Below are 15,970 nucleotides of genomic sequence, written 5' to 3' on the forward strand. Positions count from 1 at the left end.
CAGAAGTGAGTTTGTTTTGCTCTGTTATGAGAGGTTCTAGGACCAGGGATATAGCTTAGCTGGACAGCATTTATCTAGCATCTATGAGGTTCAGGTTTATCCCCAGCACCAAAAAGAGGAAGAGAAGGAGGAGGGGGAGGGGAAAGGGGAGGGGAAAGGGGTAGGAGGAATCTTGGTTCTAAAATCCAGTGGGCTTCAGGGAAATGCAAATCAAAACAACCCTGAGATTCCACCTCACACCAGTCAGATTGGCCAAGATCCAAAACTCAGATGACAACAGATGCTGGCGAGGTTGCAGAGAAAGAGGAACACTTCTCCACTGTTGGTGGGGTTGCAAACTAATACAACCACTCTGGAAATCAGTCTGGCGATACCTCAGAAAATTGGACGTAATACTACCTGAAGACCCAGCTATTCCACTTCTGGGCATATACCCCAGAGACACCTTAGTACACAACAAAGATATATGCACCACAATGTTCATAGCAGCTCTATTTATAATAGCCAGAAGCTGGAAAGAACCCAGATGTCCTTCAGAAGATGAATGGATACAAAAATTGTGGTACATTTACACAATGGAATACTACTCAGTCACCAGAAACAATGACTTGACCAAATTCTTAAGAAAATGGCTGCATCTAGAGAATATCATTCTGAGTGAGATAAACCAGTCACAAAAGAACAGACAGAATATGCAGTCACTGATAATGGGATGCTAACCCCAGAGGCTCGCACTGCCCCAGAAACAACTCACAGACTGTATGAAGTCCAAGAAATAAAGAAAAGAAACAAAACAAAACAAAAAAATCTTTATACAACAAGAAAACTCTGACTATTTCCATGTTACATTTTGTTTTACATGTACTTTATGCTCATTGTAACTATTAAGTTTTCAATGCATACTATCAAACCTTTAAAAAAATCAAGTACTGACTAACAAATATATTCATACAGTTTTATGTAAAAATTATTTTAAAATCTGAAAAAAGTACTGACAAAAATGTATTGTATAATTTTACGCAAAAATGCTTAAAATCTGTACATTTATCTTTGTTTTATAAAATAAAGTTGTTTAAAAAAATCCAGTGGGCTTATTTTATGCTAGATGAACAATTTATTACATCAAAGAGTAAAATCTCTTGATGTGACTACAGGTTCCTAAGCTGTGCTCACTGAGTTTGAACAGGGCACGAAGCTACAGTAAAGGGTTACCTGTGTTTACCTGTTCATGTACTGTAAGCCCCCCCCCCCCTTTTTTTCTTCGAAGCACGCACTAATAAAGAAATTTTGGAACTGTGGTAAATTAAGTATAGATGTGGGTTTTGATTTTGTAATGTGTTCACATGTAGGATCACACACAGGCTGTATGGAGTCTGAGTTAAATGTGGAAGCTGCTGACCTAATAGCCAGCCATCAGGCCCCGCCTACTGGTTTAGTCCACATACCCAGCAGGCTGATGGGCTTATCCCAAGGCTCCTCCAGCTTTCATGGGGGCTCTTTGTCATTGCCAGAACCACAGAGGTCCATCAAGTCTTCCATGAGGGAGGAAATAACTGGATCTAGAAGCAGGAATGGAGCAGTGTGTGTTGCCAGTGGCCGGGTCTAGCACTCTGGGACAAGGCTGAATAGCTTAGAGAACAAGGGAGTGGCTGATTTTCTTCTGCACGGAACAGGAGATAGATTCTCTCAGGCACAGTGGTTGTTGCAGCTGCACAGAGTATCATGCCCTTGTTGTGAAGGGAGGCAGGGTGTGAAGGAGACTAGTTTTATTAATCCATGAGCATCTCACAGTGTGATGCTGTGGGGGAGAGATGGAGCAGGCACAAAGAAAGAATCTCTGCTCTGCGTGGGTTGTAAGGAGCCCCAAAGGCTACCTAGGGGCTAGTGTCAACCCTGTGAGGAAGCAGATACCCAGCCTCCTCCCTGCTCCACAGGGATACTAATTTTTCTTGTCAGCTCCATCAAAGGCCGCCCAGAGGGTTGGTAAGCTGAGAATGCTGGGTGCATCTGAAGATATCTAGATGAGAGAAAGATGGACATTTGAATCAACCAAGTACTGAAAGCCTGCCCTTACTCAGCATGGGAGTGCACCACCCAGTCAGCTAGAAGTCTGGATAAAACAATACTGCCACTAGAAGGCATCTCCCACCTTCTTCCTCCTAAGTCTGGGACACCTTTCTTCTTGTGCCCCTGGACATCACAACCCCAGTCTTTGCTCATCAGAGTTCTACCCGCTGCCTTCTGGTTCACAGGTCTTCAGCTTTTGACTGACAGCTACAGAGCTAGTCCTTGCTTCTTATGCCTTTGAGCTTGAACTGGGTCACACAGTCACCTTCCATGGTTTCCCAGCTTAAAGATGGCCTAACATGAATTTATCATCCCCTGTCACCACAAAAAGCAACTGTCACAATGCAGTCCTTCTTGCCAATCTCCAACTATGCCTACATAGATTCTGCCTCTTCCCGTGAAGCTCCTGGTGCTCTGGAGAGTTCCATTGGTACAGCTTCTTTGGATGCATCTATATTCACATTGATGCTTCTCTTGTCTAGTTAATAGAAAAAAAAAATCAGAAATCTTTCCAGGTGAGTTGCCCCTGGTAGAATTAGTTACTGCCCAAATCTGTTTCTAAGTGACTTGCCTAATCCCATCTTTCCTCAGCTTTCTGCATCTGGAGATTTTCCAAACAGTGACTTTTCCCTGGAAAGTGTCTCAGTAGGGCTTTCTCCTGCATGCTATTTCTATTCAGTTGAAGTAAGTGTCTACTTCACATAAATAGGACTTGTGCCTTCTAGAGAATGTGTTTATTGGCATCATATGCGTGAAACATCTTGGATGGGTCCCATTAAAAAACAGGCTTGATTGTTGTGTGAGGAAGCCGTTAACAAACTTCTGAGACAGAAAGCAAAGCAATGAAGTCCACATAATTTCTGCTCATAACAAAAGCTTGTTTGAAAACAGGAGTGGTGATGGTGCGGGAGAGATGAGACTAAGTATGCTCTTGCAGGAGAACCAAGTCCAGTTCTCAACACCACATTGGGCAGATCACAAAAACGCCTATATGTCTAACTCCAGGGTCGTCTGATGCTTTCCACTGATCCCCATGGGTGTACTTTAACATGCACAAACCCTCCAAGTGCACACACACACACACACATAATTAAAATAATAGCAGTGTCCTCTCTCTCTCTCTCTCTCTCTCTCTCTCTCTCTCTCTCTCTCTCTATATATATATATATATATATATATATATATATATATATATATATATATATATATATATAAAAGGAGTCTATTGAAAGCAGATACCAATTGCCAATATTGGTTGCTGATCTTTCTGTTTGAGAGACCTGGGCTCAGATATACTGTCACCATGTCAAGGGAATGGCCCTGCTGTGACTGCTGGGGCTGTTCAAGAGACTCACTGTACTTTTATAGTGAAAGTAGATGCAATGGTGGTCAGTGCAGACCCAGACTTTATCCCTGTGTGTGTGTGTGTGTGTGTGTGTGTGTGTGTGTGTGTGTGTGACAGAGAGAGGGGGGAGGGAGGGAGAGAGAGAGAATGCTCAAGATGCTCAGGTGTATATGTGGGTTTGCATGTATGCATCTGTGGAGGCCAGGAGTTGATTGTTAATTTATTATATATTGAGATAGGGTCTCTCACTGAGCTCAGAGGCTCAGCGTATTTTTTTTTTCTAGACTGACTAGTCAGCTTATACCATGGATCAAATCTGTCACTATCAGGGTATCACAGTTATAGGCAGGCCATCATAGCTAACTGGGTTTCTACATTCATTCTGGGATTCTGAGTTCCGGTGTTCACGATTGGGAAACATGTATGTTTCCCACTGACCCATCTCCTCAGAGTCCTACAGTCACTTTAGATTGAACTTATGAACGCTGCCACATGTGATGCTCCTGGCTTGGTGCCTGTGAATGGAGGAGATGCGAGGTCAGGTCATGGCAGCTGGTGGCTCCGATCACTCTGGTCGCACAGGAAAGGTGTGTGTTGATCCAAGGAGCTTGGACCTGTTCCAACTGGAGTAAGGGCACTCCACCCACTTATGCCTCCTGCTGCCTCTTCTCTTTCAGCATCCTTCTCCAGTGTCAGACACACCCCAGACCCTTGGCGGAGAAACGCCCAGCAGCCTGCTCGTGCTGCATGGTGGTAAGTGCATTGTCCCATGTAACCTCATCCTTTGCAGATTTCAGCCTTTCACAGAAATGACATTTGAATATTTTCCCCCTGGGTGGGTGGGGTGTGTATAGGAAGCACTAACCAGACTTGTACAGAAGCAGTAGTGAGCAGGGGCCAGGTTTGCACAGTCTGGGTTTGAGCATTTCTGCTTCTCTGGTTCTGCATTTTCTGTGATTCTGGATCAGTAGACAAGGGTGGTCTGATCATATTTGAGAGAGGAAGGCATGTAAAAAGAGAAAAGAGAGGAATGCATGTAGCCTGATTTCCTGCAGAAACTTCATATGTGAAAGAATTATGTAGGGAAACAGGATGAGGTCACCTTATAACAGACAGGCCAGAGGCAGAACCATGAGGGGCAGCATAAAAGTAGAACTGAGAGAAGGTGCTCAGAGGCTGACCACAGTATTCTGTTCATTTCCCTTGCAGGCAGGTTATGGAGTTGTAAGAATCCGTGACAGTCTAGGAAGGAGGGTAGGGGGAGCTTCCATCCACTGGCCCCACACAACGATGCAGGTGGACTGTGCCGGATGTTCTAGGGGTTAAGTTAGTATAGATCTAATTTACCAGCAGGAATAACCTAATTTTGCAGCCACTGTGCGAAATCTCCCATGACTAAGCATATTTATTTTCTAATGTTTTCCTGAACCTTCTCCCTAAATTATTGGTCTGATGGAGATAAATTTTCGATGGTCTCCTGGTTCTAGTGTTAATATTTTACTGTCTTTTTTTTTTTTTAAAAAAACTTTCTCCAGGAGGCTGTCTTTGAGGAAATATGAGCAAGCTCTCAAAAGATGAGATGCCCCAGTCTCAGGAAGAGGTGCTATATCCAAGGGCTTGTGGGAACATTATCAATCATTTTAAGAGACTCCTGAGCAATGTGTATGAATGAGCCCAGTTGTCAGAACACAAGACCACTGCTCTCTCATCCTAATGGCCTGCCTACCTTTCCAAAACTCTGAAGTATATCCTGGTGCCATTAGCTCCACCATTATGTCAGGCTTCTGAGAAATCATAAGCTGTGTTTAGGTAGCATTCTCTTATAAGAAATCCATCAAAAAAGAAATCCCATGTGCATCTTAACATTTAATTACATCTTCTAGAGAGAGGAGCCTGATCCATAAACTATGAAATTTATCTGAGTCCTAGACACCCATTGAGTTGGGGAAGCCCAGTGAAACCTGATCCTGGAGGCACCATAGAGAAGAGGTTAGCTTAGATTTACCCTCTAGTACGGAAACATCAAATGCTGTCAAATAACCATCTTATTAAGTATGTGTCATAGAGGGACAATGAAGGACTCCCTGTAAGCACTAGCGTCCAATGGTATTTAAGGAGTTTTCCCAAGAAAGGATTGACACTAGAAGAACACAAAAGAAGTCAACAGCTGGAGAAACAATGGCCCTCAAAGGCATCTCCTGTCCCATACATACAAACTTCCAGGCAAATAGAGGAGCAGGAATTGGAGAAAAGATCATCCAGAGACTGCCTCACTTGGGGATCCATCCCATATGCAGCCACCAAACCCACGCACTATTGCTGATGCCCAGAAGTGCTTACTGACAGGAGCCTGATATGGATGCCTCCTCAGAGGCTCTGCCAGAGCCATACTGATACAGATGAGGATGCTTGCAGCTAGCCATCAGACTGAACATGGGGACCCCAATGAAGGAGTTAGAGAAAGGACCGAAAGGGTCAGAAACTTCATATGAAGAACATGATTATTAGCCAATCCAGAGCTCCTAGGGACTAAAACACCAATGAGTACACATGCAGAGACCCATGTTTCTAGTTGCATATGTAGCAGAGAATAGCATTGTCTGGCATAAATAGGAGGAGAGAGGTCTTCGGTTCAGTGAAGACTCATTTTCCTAGTGTAGGGGAATGCCAAGGTGCTGAGGTAGGAGAGGGTAGTTGAGAAAGGGAGTATCTTAATGGAAGCAAGGGGTGGGGGAGGGTAGTGAGGGGAAAGGAGATAACATTTGAAATGTAAATATAGAGAATATCCAATTAAAAAAAAAAAAAAAGAAGCTTCCAGGGAAGAGACAGAATTCCTGCCTCAGGAATGTAGACCAACTACAGAGCTAAGATTGAATACCGGAAATGGGCATTCCAAGTCAGTGCAAACTCATATGAAGTGTGTAATCACAGGAAGTAATGCACTCAAAGGAAGTGCTCACCCATGGGGCATAAGTGCCCAAGTAAATGTGTACTCAGAAATATGCGCTCATAGAAAATGCGGCCTCACTGAAAAAATGCAGTTTGAGAAAGTGCACCAGAAGTGGGCACTCACTCATAGAAGTGTGTTCTCACAAGGAAGTGTGTATTTGTAGAACTCGGATTATAGGGAGTCAGAACTACTGTCACGCCCAGAGCTTGCAAGCCTTTACTTTTTGCTTTATTTCCCTTTTGTTTCATTTTTGATGGCTTGATACATGCACATAATGAGTTGTGGTCATTTCCATGCTCTAGAAAATGCCCTCATCCCCTCACCCCCTGTTTCCAAAGCAACCCTTCTTCTTCACAGGACCATGTTCTACCTCTGTCCCTTATTTCAGTGTGATGCCCTAAGTCTAACTACAATATCATGTGTGTGAGTGGGGTCACCTTTTGAAGCACCTGCAATGACAACTTATTTATCAGTAGGTATTCCACTGAAGAAACGACACCCCCTCCCCCCCAGCAGCCATTACTTGCCAACAATTCCAAGGGAAGTGAGAAATCTGAGCTCCTCCCCAACAAATTGTCAGGTGCTGCCGCTTTCCGTCTTGTGAAGCATATTTCAGTAACCATGGTGGTTACCTCATGGTGAACTCATGGGTGTAATGGTCATGTGAGGTCGAGAAGGCTTCTTGAGGAGAACTCAGTCTGCCCAACTGTCAAAATAGGAGCCAGGATCCCTCCTAGGACTAGACAGAATGCAGACAGGAAAGTGTCCCCAAGGTAGGTGGGCTGTTTTCTGTGTATCTTCTTTCCTGTGCCCCAAGCCAATGCCCTTACCTGATTTCTGTCACTTTATGTAAGTATAAATCCACGGACAAGTCTAACAATCCCACTGACACACAAGCAGCAGGGGTGGACACAAGCTCACCATTCTGGAAAAGTCTAAAGAAGATTCCAACTCTCCCTGGTGGTGTAGTCAGTGTTTGAGAGAGAAGTCTCAGCCTAAAAAGAGTGTCCAGTGGATAAATGAGGAATAGAAGGGCAGGTCTTGCTTTGTGTACACATCCTTCCTGTCCCGAAGGCACTGGAGAACTGAGTCTAGCTAAGCATAGGCAAATGTCCTCCCTGCAGGACAAAAATGTCTCAAACTTTAAAGATTGTCCCAACTAGCCACACCATGCAGTGTGAAGTGGAATCTGCCTTTGTGAACATGCAGGCGTGACTTTCCATGGACTGGTGGAGGGGTTTCCAGCACAGTGAGTCTTGTCACATTAGCAGGCTGCTGAGCAGAAGAGTGGACCTAATTGGCAGCAGCCATGGGAGGTGGATGAAGCCCATGGAGCCTCGTATGGTCCTGTGGGGAGTACTGTACTGGCCCTCTGTCTCCCTGGGATTGTGCCAAGCCTGAACCAGGAAGATGAGTCACCGAGCTGATTGAGCAGAAGATCAAGGGTGCCCCATAAAGTCAAAATTCCATGCTGAAAATACCTGACTGCTCCAGATACAAGCAGGCACCTGCTGTCCAGGTTCAGAATGGCCCCAGCCTGCTGTTTTTCCCATAGAACACACATTTTTCTCTCTTCATTTAGTCTTTTGATGAACTCAATATTGTTCAAAAACTACGAAGCCAGGAAGTTGAAGAATAGTTTTTCTATGGTCTTTTGGAAGATACTGTGTGCGGTTTGATGGATATCAGCTTGTATCCATAATAAGAGAAGCTCCATATCTCTCTTTTAAAAGAAGTGTTGTTAGCTCTCTTTTGCTCATGGTCTTGGAGAGGAGGGGTATCCCGTCCTGTGTCTGTCTCTCCTTGCAATAATTTTGTCCCCTGACAAATGACTCTGTTCACTGAAGAGCTCTTCAGAGCCTCTCAGAGCCTGGAACCACTTGGAACAATGTCTTACTCTAACAATCAATTGGTCAGGGCACCACTACAGAGGCTGTGGGAAGGGGGTTCGGTGCCACCTGCTCATACACTGCTCTGTGAATTTTGAGCTTGTAACTGACATCTCTGAATCTGTTTCAGCAAGGTTTGCACAAAATGTTGTGCTTTTAAGACCAAATAAGACACCAGTTTTAAAGGCAATTAATACAGTCCTGGCCTGAAGCCAATGCTGTGGCTGTTGCTGTGTCAGTAGATACATGCTATTGTGCTTAATCTTTATCTTCCTGACAGCTTCAATCTCTCCTCATTCTTTCTGTTTGTCTCTGTAGATCTGGGCAAGGGAGACGTGAGGACCCAGTAGATGCAGCAGCACAGGACAGGCACAGAGGAGGGGACAGCTACCCACACAGAGGAGGGCGGTACCATGAGGGGCTAATAGGAGCCAGACATGCAGGATACATCAGTTCTGGACTTACAATGTGCATGAGAAATGAATGGTGGAAACAGTCTAGAGCTATCTCCAGGGAGCTGTGACTCTGATCACACCAAGTATATTAGAATTGGAGATATGACAAGGGGTAATAATAGGTGGCCAGACCTTATCATAGAAGGTTCTCTGTCCCTATGATGCCACACAGAAAACACAGTGGAGACTTAAGAGATCATTATGTGTAGAGATTCTTAAAGCTTTAGAAGGAAGAGGAAGGGTTCGAACAGGATCCTTTAATAGAACAAAGGCTAAAGCAGAAGAGTCCTGCAGGTCAAGAGGAGGGGCTGTGATGGAGACTCTAAGTGTGCATGACAGAGATATAGACTCAGACTCGGGAGGGCAGAATGGGTAGAAAGTACATGTGGAGGGAGGAAGGTGCCCCTCTCACTCGGAACTATGTCTTCCCAGCTGGTTTGGCCAAGTTGAATTCTGTCTCCTATGCAATAATCATAGAGGGCTACAAGTTCTCCTCTAAGTAAAACCTCACTTGATTTCTATAGAATATATTTAGCAAGCCAAGGGTAATGCTTAGTAGATCAATACTCAGCCAGCAGCACACACAGCCAATCAATCAGCTGTCCAGCCACAGTTTCTCTGATAATGAGGCTGATGGAGATTTGAGTACAGTGATTTCTGTCTCAATTCAAATGAGACTAAATATGGTGTGGGGTATTTGAAAAGCCTTTCTTTTACTTAAAGTGGGGTTAGGAAGAAATAAACAAGGTCTAACCATAAGCTACACACTTTGCCAAAGGCACTTCTGATAATGTCACATGAGGGGAGGTGGGGCTGTAGCTCGGTTGGTAGGGTGATTTGTCTATCATGTATGATGCCCTAGGTTCTGTCCCCAGTATTGCATAAAGCGGTGCATGTCATTAATTTCAATACCTTGGAGGTAGAGGCAGGGGGATCAGAAGAGCGTTGGCTACATAAGGAATTTGAGGCCTGCCTGGAATACACGAGACTCTTATCTTAAAAAGTAAAACAAATCACATTGCACTTGATTTACAGGAAGAGAAAAATGTGTGTATACAAAAGTATGTAAATGAAGGATCAAATTTCTTTTTATATTTCCAGGCTGATATTTAACTTTTGAAAGGCATACCCAATTTGTGAACTGAACTCATTTCTATTATAATTAGAATCTAAAGTTTCAGTGGCCCATGTATCCTTTTCTCCTTCCGTTCCCTTCCATCAGACACAGAGAAACCAGAGTCCAAAGGGCATCCTTCCAAGACACATTGTCTTTATATCACCATAATTTGCATAAGGAACAAAGCCTCCTATTTCATCCCTGCAGACAATATTAGCCCTTCCAGATGTAATTAGTAAAAGTCCCTCATCATTCCAATTATTGATTTCATCAAACATTCTGCTAATCCAATATTCTCCAAATAGGACTTTGATCATTTTCTTGATGTGCATTGTAATTACAGAACAAAAGACAGGAGTCCTCGGAAGGAGTTGACCCATTTTTGAAAGGGCCTTTTGATTTGCCAGTGAGGACCTTGAATGCCAAACACTAATTTGAAGCTTCTCTTAGAACTCACAATCAGAGGTGTCCAAAGCAAAATAGTTTGGGAATGGCCCAGGCTAGTGGCTCCTTCATAAGGGCCCAGTAGATGATCAGCCAGTATGGATGTCCTTCAGATGTAACAGACCATGACCATGCAAGGTTGGCACTCTATGTCCACTTTGAGAGCCTTATATTAAAGAGTGCCCATATATTAAAACAGCAATTAGCTCTTAAGATACACCCTTGAATTTGGTTGTGTGGGATACAGAATTAGTCAAATGTGACCCTGCTGGCAGACACAATGTAAGAATCTGAAATGGCTCCACTTTCCCTTTCTCTACTCAGAAAGATTTCACCCTCCCAGTCACCTGATGTGAAATTTGGCTGTTCAACCCAAGACTGGCCCCCAGATATAAGACACCATGAGTAGGATGTCATCTGAGGCTCAGATATGCACTGTGATCAACTGAGGTACATTGGAGAGACATCCCAGTATCCATACGTTCTAAGTACCTTAGGAAAAGGAGGATAGGTATCTGCGTTCTGTAATCTGAAACCTGGACACTGCAGGGCACTTCTGCAGTTGATGGGAGTCATGGACACAATTCTACAGATTCTACATCTGCTACTATATGTCTCATTTTGCTCCCACCCATGTTCTGTCATGTCTGCCATGGTGTGACTGCAGAAAGTGGAGACAACTTCCAAGAAGCATCCTCTCACACATTCTCCTGTGCCCTATAGCTGATACTCTTTGGAACATTATCACATCTGCAGAGGGTCAACCTATAGTTTATAAGGCTAGCCTTGTTCTCACTGCCCCTTGGTCAGTGACAATTAGGCAGAACACAGAAACTTCAGTTCTTAGAAGCAGAATTTGATGTAAGAGTCACAAAGGTTCACACTTAGGATATAGCAAGTCCAGAGCCATCCCGAGTAAAACCCACCTTTTAAATGATTCTGTCTCTGTCTCCATCTCTCTGTTGAAAGGTTTTTATTTGTGCATTTGCTTTTTCTGTCATAAATGTGATTTGATTTTTAGCAGAATCTGCTTTATTTTGATACTTCTTGTTTCTCAATAATGTTTTAAAAAAGGGTTTGCAGTAGTCATGAGAATTAATTTGGTTTTAGTCTGGGATGTTAATCTAATTGCTTTAAAGAAGAATAGCTTAGTATCCAAATCACTGCTGATGGGCAATAGGAAGGGCCTTTCCTCAGCAACACAGACAAAGTAGTGGGCCTCTAAGACAGGCAGGAATCAGCAGAGGGCAAGATGACTAGAAAATAAGGATGCGCTTATTTGATTGACATACTCTTTCAACAAGCATTAATTAGTCCTCCAGAACTTATCTGGAGTTGGCTTTACAAGTTACCAAATCTCCTGGTTACAAATCATGGCTATAGCCATGATTTTCTTATCAAAATGTCATCACTCTGTGCTAACATATGCCTGATATTTTTCTGGGTGTGGAATCCAGGAGAAGCAGGAGCATACATCACCAGCAGGGGTGACAGAGTTCCTACAGCCAGGGGATGGGAATGAAAACGTGGGCTTGTACTGACCTTGGAAGTGGAACCCTGCAGATGAGTTTAGCTCATTTATCAAGGGAGCATTTTCTTGTTATGCCATAGAAGAGAGAGTGCCATAGAATGTTCCTTAAAAATGGGAAACCCTTACGAGGCAATGGTGCACCCAAGCCTGTCCCAGGGATGACTTAGTTTAAGTTGTCCTGACATATATGAGTCTCTACTCTCTTCTCTTGCTCATCACCCTGTTTGGATGATAAAAGGTCAGGTCACTACACACTTAAGTTTCTTCCTGTTAATTTCATTTAGATCTGCTTTGTGGTTCTTATATTTAACCAATTGGAAAGGTTACACTCAGTTCACGTATGTGCTGATACAGGGAGTTTTCTTATTTCTCTCCAAACCAAAAGTAATGGAAATTTCACCTTCAAGTTCAGTGACCTTCCCCAAGTATTCTTTACTGCATCCCTGGTTTTGCTCAACCCAGGATGTTGTTCTTACAGTGAACACTTGAGAATGGAATAAAGAAGAGGGGTTGATGAGGTGATATTTCAGGTTCTTGGCAACAAGATTGATGACCCATGTTCAGTCCCCATGGTCTACATAGTAGAAGGAGAGAACTCAATGCCCCAGCTGACTCTAATTTCAGGTTCAAACGCACCCACAAGCATCCATACACAAAATAAACAAAAACACCCTTGTAAATGAAGGAGCACTTGCTGCTTTTCTAGAGGGTCCTCGTTTGGTTACCAGTACACACACACTGGGTGGCTCCCAACTGACTGTAACTGCCCCATGGTTTCAGATACCTCTTTCTGGCAGTCACAGACACCGATTCGTTTACTTTTCTGTTGCTATGATAAAATGCCATGGCTAAAGCAACTTACAGCAGGAAAAACTTTACTTGGGTTCACTATTCCAAAGGTTTAAAGTCCAAGATGGTGAAGCAAAGGCTTGGCCACTGAAAGAGGAAGCCGAGGCTTCACATCTTGAATCCCAACATGACACAGGAAGTGAACTTGAAATGTCACAGGTGTTTCCCTCTCAGAACAGCCTCCAGTGGCAGATTTATTCCAACCAGGCCACATTCCCCAAACATCCCTAAACAGCACCACCAACTGAGGAACAAATGTTTAATGGCTGAAACCATGAGAGAGATTTCTTATCCAGGCACCCACAAACACGTGAATGCTCACACACATATACACACATGTGCGCACAAATAAAATAAAACGTATTTTAACAAAGGATTGGAAACCTTAGTTCTTCTGAGACAGTCTCACTGCACTCCTCGAGTTTTCCCAGTCCCAGTAGAACTGGAATAGTTAAGTCCACTAAATCAGCCCACACTGTGCCAATGTAGATAGGAACCGGAGGGCCCTTCTGGCTCTAAGGTATCTGAGAGATCACCCATGGGGCCAGTTAATTCTATGTTCTTTCAAACACAGGGTGGGGGCTCTATTTTCTTCTCTGAATTGATTAAAATAACTATTTTTGTTCTTATCCCTAACCCTAGACATCATCCCTAAACACAAACATCTATCACACAAAGGTATATAAACAATAGGAAGTCAAGGTACAAATGTACCCTGTCCACTGGTAAATGCTCACAGTCCAAGTACAGCCTGTCCATCAGCACACAGCCACACTCCAAATCCACACTGACCACTATAAATGCCCTAGACACATGCCTCACTAGCCACAGCTTACAGCTCTGATTTAGTGATAATTAATATTGATTGCCAGTGTGACAGCATCTGGAGTCATCTATGAGATAAACCTCTCAGTGCATCTGTGAGAGAGTTCCCAGCCTGGGTTAGTGAAGCTGGAAAGGTTCGCCCTAAGTGTGGATGACCCATGCGCCAGAGTCCCAGACAGTAAAGAGGTGAATGTGAGCTTAGCTCTGCACTTGTCCTGCTATGCTTCCTGGCTGCAGGTGAGCTCTAGCCACCATGTTTGCCCTGCTAAGACAGACTGTACCCTTGACCCAAGTCAAACTGAACCTCTGACTCCTTCAGTTGCTTTTATCAGGTGCTATTTCCCAGCAACAAAGAAAGTAAATACACAGACTTCATGGTAAGAGGCCACGAATGCTGCACATTTAACTCACTGTTTACCAAGTCAGCCCCTGTAGCATTTACAAGACGTACCTTGTTCCCGATGGTGAGGGCAGTATTTTTATAGATCATTAATGCTTCAGGTCCATCTTTGTTTAATGGGACCTTATCATTTTTAATGAAGCACAGGCCATAAATTCATATTAACATATTACCATGCACTTGAATCTAGTAATGAAGGCAGAACATAAAACAGAGAAAGTGAGGGTCTGAATGAACTTTCAAAGAACTGCATTCAATGTCATCGGCTGACCCATGAGTATACCCTACTTCAGCCCCAGCTTTTCTCTCTGAAATTTCTCCAAGTTCACTCTCATGACATCATTACTTCTTCCTACCGTATTCTCCCTTCTGTGCGTTCTAGTCATACATTTATCCCACACTCTCTGGGATATTGCTCATAGCAATGTCACTACAGACCCCACAGGGTATCAATAGAGGCTTCTCTTAAACTTCACCACAGATTCCAGAGTATGCCACTGTTTTCTTGTGTCCTCTAGCCTCTTCTCCCACTGCAGCCTAATTTAATGAAGTGCCAAGGGCCTCTGTTATTTTGATCGACCTTCCCTTTCTACCAACATCATTCACTGATCAGCTAACATGGTGCTACTCCAAGCGACTATTAGCCTCATATTAACTAAGGATCTTGCATTTTACTTGTGTCTATATTTGCCAGTGTTTCACATTCATAAAGTTGACCTTGCCACCGGGCATCTCATGAGCATTCCCAGCTCAACATGCTCAAAATGCTGGTCCTCTAGAATCTGACCTTCTCCTGACTTCCCACAGTGGAATCAAAGATGCTCATGCTAGCCATTCACAATCTTCTTACCTCTGCCACACCTTTCTGTATATCAGGGATATCTGGGACTAGAACACATCTTTCCTTCCCACTCTTAAATCCTCCTCCCTCTGAATATTGAAAGCCCTCTCTTCACTGATCACTAACTCTTGCATAAGGTCGTCATCACTTGGCCCGTCAGATCCTTTATCAGATCTCCTTCCACCAACCATCGCCCTCATCCTCTAGACACTTGTTGGAAAGGATGTATATGCCAAACAAGTCCAATGGTGAATTCCTTCATGTCTACACAAGGTAAATGCTTACAGGAGAGCTTTAACAGAACAGTGATTGAGTCTGAACTATACATGACAAGTTCACAATACCATGTCACAGACAGCTCCAAACCTGTCTGGAGGGAAAAGCCATCTGGATCATGAGTGGCAGCAGTACAAACAGTTATTTACTGATGTTGTTACTCGATAAAGGTTAAACACAAAAGCCTCAAGGGCCAAAGGGAAGGCAACTCAGTTAGCTGGAGTTCATAGTCTTTGTTATATCTCTGTCCCCTGAGAGTCCATTTTCCCACTGTAAATAATCAGAAGTGTTATTTGGGCTTCAGGATTTTGATAGAGTTCTGATTGTCTGGTTAGATAAACCACCAGCTGGGATCTGTGCCCCGCTGCTGCCAGCTGCTTGCCTAAGACCCACTTGGGGGCTGACTTGTGAGAAAATGGCTTGTCTTAGGGCCAGAGTCGGAACAGTGATGGTCAGATGGGGGAAGATTAGAAAGGTGGTGTCTATGGGAGGACAATATAATGGCCCAAGCAACATTGGTCTGATAAAGAGGGAGATGATGGATGTAGACAGGGCAGGTGTGGTTCCACTTTTCTCCTCTTCCTTTGTGGTGTCCAAGCACCATTGTGCAAAGATCAGGGAAGAATAGAGCAGACACGAGTTTTGTGGTCCATGTCTTCCTTTGGGGTGTCTGGATCCCAAAGTGCACAATGTAGGAAAGGATGAAGTGAAGTGTGGAACAGGTGCATCCTTAGGATCCCAGTCCAGCAGTGAATGCCAGAGTGGGGAGGTCTCCTCTGGAGATTTCAGTCTTTTAGATGGCATTCAATGAAGCAGCTCTCTCACATGGTACTCAATGAAATAGCTTGTGCTCATACAGTTTATTCAGAGTGGACAATGACTATAGACCTTGGAAAGTGGGGAAGGGCTTCTTCTAAGGATAAAGTTTCATTGGCTGCTGTTAAAAGTTCTGAGGATGCCGCATTTGCATGGGGAGGCATT

General features: G+C 43.7%; 1 protein-coding gene across 1 annotated transcript in view; it reads right to left on the reverse strand.

Annotated features, from left to right (window-relative positions):
* The window catches only part of LOC308435629 (A-type potassium channel modulatory protein DPP6-like), a gene marked incomplete at both ends in the record, with an annotated part of 497,671 nt that overhangs the window by 418,431 nt on the left and 63,270 nt on the right, over positions 1-15,970 (reverse strand). The gene's annotated exons all lie outside the window — the stretch shown is intronic.

This window comes from Micromys minutus, assembly GCF_963924665.1.
Source record: "Micromys minutus genome assembly, chromosome: 23".
Classification (NCBI taxonomy): domain Eukaryota; kingdom Metazoa; phylum Chordata; class Mammalia; order Rodentia; family Muridae; genus Micromys; species Micromys minutus.